The sequence below is a fragment of the Agrilus planipennis genome, unplaced genomic scaffold (genome assembly GCF_000699045.2).
Source record: "Agrilus planipennis isolate EAB-ADULT unplaced genomic scaffold, Apla_2.0 scaffold239, whole genome shotgun sequence".
Lineage (NCBI taxonomy): Eukaryota > Metazoa > Arthropoda > Insecta > Coleoptera > Buprestidae > Agrilus > Agrilus planipennis.
In genome coordinates, this window is record NW_020442381.1 from 255,083 (window position 1) to 258,612 (window position 3,530).

Consider the following 3,530-nt stretch of genomic DNA (forward strand, 5'->3'; position numbering starts at 1 on the left):
GAGGAAAGTGTCCTCGGACCTACCGATTAAAACCTCAACTTCAGACGATTCTAGGACTAACGAAGGTCCTCTTCAGTCGGAATGATAGGTACCATAAACAGATAGGGGTAATGTGAAGAGCATCTTTTGTCTAAATTGTACTAAATAGAGGTCCTTTTGTGAAGGAAACATAAACATAACAATAAGACAATATTTAGGCATGTTTTTAAAGTTACATACGACCTGTAAACAAGGAAACGACAATAAAAATTTATTCTTCAATAATAAGCCTTTTTATAAATTTAGCACCTTTTGTCTTAATTGAACTGCAAAGAATTCATTTTTGGATGGTCCTAGTTAAAATAAAATAACACAATATTTAGGCATGTTTTTAAAATTAAATACCGCTTGTAGCTAAAGAAACGACAATTAAAATTTAACACACGTATTTTAGATACCCATTTCATTATCATCATAATCATCTCCTATCCTGAGCTAAACTTCGCATTTCCTTAAAACTAGAACAGCCCACATCCGTAACTATTTGCGAAGAGTAATCTAATCNTTGTAGTGCTCTATCATCTCCTGCAAGCTTACTACTTATTTCAGAAACACCTTATATATCTTTCCATGTATTTTTCACAAAGGAAATTGATCAACTAATAGTAGTCAGGTCGTTGTAGATTCCCATCTGCTACTTGGGGAATTACCCGTAATAAAATTGAAACTGTAATTTTATATATTTTGCCATCTTTTAAAGCTTTACCTGTATGTATACATGATGTTATCATCTGTTATCGGTTTGCTTAATTTTCAAAACTTCTTCGCAGGTGTTTAAGCATAAGCTTAAAGAATCAACATGTTTCATTCTTTCACTGGGTCTATAATGAACTGTAAATGAGAATTTTTGCAATCGTATCCTAGAGCCAAAGAAAAGATGCAATTCTCCATTCAAACAGGAGTATAAGAGTTTGAGGTAATCTGATCGGTGATCGATTTATCCAAGCCATATCATGGAGACTGTGGGTCGAATGGCTTGACTTGGAAGAATCGTCTAGTACAGCACGTTGACATAATCATTTATAATCGGAAAACCAGCGACAACATGAAAAATTTTGAGAAAGACTTCGGAGGGTGAGTCGAAAACTGAGCAGTAAGAAACATTACTTGTTTCAAGAGTCTACGTGGGGCAAGTAGCTTCAAGGGCCGGTGTTTCAGTTTACCACGAACAATCAGAGCACTGCAGAAGTGATAAGTACCTATTGATGTACATCAAATCAAAAGCTTCCTTGGACTTTCACAGCGTTTTTATCAAAATGGGACCAAGTGGAGGCACTATAGTTATTGTAGCGGTATGACCCTTGAATGAGGTGGTTCTGATAGAGTGGATGATTGAGGTGCTCGATCATTTAACTATATCCCCGAGATATATGTTTTATTTGTGCCCTTAATAACTTTTTATTTTGCTCCAAACAGAACAAGGAATTGATTGATTAGAAAGCAGGTAGAATGTATCACAGATATTTCTCTATCATCATCATAACGTCGTCAGTCCTAAGACTGGTTGGACACGCACCTCCACAATTTCCTATCCTGAGCTAATCTTCGCATCACCTAAAACTCGAACATCCCACATCCTTAACAATTAGCGAACAGTAATCTAATCTAGGTTTACCTCTACTCCTCTTAACTGGGGTTTTTCGATCTAGTATGTCTCTGACTAGACCTTTATGCCTGAGAAGGTGTCCTACCAACCTATCTCGCCTTTTTCTTATTATGATTACGATACCGTACAGCAACGGAATGCCTAAACTATAATATAATATAGGAACACGACACCCTACGAAAATAGTATTAAAACAGTTTATCGCAATTACTAATAACTAAGAGTAACTGTGAGTGTTAATAAATTACTCTCTGCTTGTATTGTATGGGAAAGGTTGCCCTAATTTTAATAAGCTTTTCGAGATCGATAGATCTAATAAGTGTACTTTCTAATTGTACATTTTTTATTTGGTATCATTCTGTGCATTTTTGAGTTATAAATCGTTGATTTTTTGCATGTTACACGTGTCAATTGCTACCGCGTATTTCATACTTTTTTGTAGGTATTTTTTTTTAAATTTTTGTCCTGATAAATCTTCACAACGTGTCTCCAGATAAACCTTATATTATGCAACATTATATATGTCTGACCTTGTGACATACGTACCTACATCTAATTCATTTTTATACACAATTAATTTTGGTCCACGTGGAACGATTTATAATTATTACAGTTACTAAAACTATTACAAGAAATGAAGAAATTAAAAAGGTTCTCTACACCTTTACAGTGTCAATTTGATAATCCTTTCCTTTTACATGTTTACGAAATATTCAGAAAAAAAGACAATCTCATGAACACGGATAGAGGTCCTATCCCAAACTCAGATCAATTTAGATTATTATCAAAATAAAATTAGTCCCACATCCAACCCCAGCAGAATTAAGTCGAAGCTTACATCCAGAAGTTGATAATATTAACTTGATAAAGTTAACTATACAATATGCTTCCAAAGTGTTGATCACCTTACTGCGGAAAACGCACTCGTGGATATGGGTTTGCGCTGGTTTGGAAATTGTATAGTGAATGTTTGGGAAAAATGACTAGACCGCTGGATCGTAATAATGATGGAAACTGATGAAGTATGATAAATCATGGTACACAGGCGAAGCGGATGTGGTGTCCGAGGTAAATGTAACTGAAGCAAAGCTGTAGCCAGTCGCCTGACCAAACGTGGTAAGGGCTGGGTGAGTTGATCCAGGCGTCGCCGCTTGGATAGCTCCACTAGTAACTGATAGTGTCAGGAAATCGGTACCAGTGATGGGTTTTGAGAAGTTAGCAACGATAAAACGTCAGGGGAAACGTCTTAGTATGCCCAAGTAGAGAGACAAAACGACAGTTCCATATTAGGTAGTTATGCTGGTGCCGTTTACTGCTTGTACCTTAGAAACGGATTTCTGATGTGGCCCGGGTATTAGTGACTTGGAATACACGCAGTTTCCCGATGCCATCTGACCATGCATTTTCATGTCTTGTTTATGACCATTTGACTTTCCGTACGTAGCTGCTGCTAGATCTGCATGAACGGAATCTATTTACATGAAACACTTTAGTAGTGATTAAAATCAAATGTAATTATGTTAATCTATATATATATATATAGATTAACATAATTACATTCGATTTTAATCACTACTAAAGTGTTTCATGTAAATAGATTCCGTTCATGCAGATCTAGCAGCAGCTACGTACGGAAAGTCAAATGGTCATAAACAAGACATGAAAATGCATGGTCAGATGGCATCGGGAAACTGCGTGTATTCCAAGTCACTAATACCCGGGCCACATCAGAAATCCGTTTCTAAGGTACAAGCAGTAAACGGCACCAGCATAACTACCTAATATGGAACTGTCGTTTTGTCTCTCTACTTGGGCATACTAAGACGTTTCCCCTGACGTTTTATCGTTGCTAACTTCTCAAAACCCATCACTGGTACCGATTTCC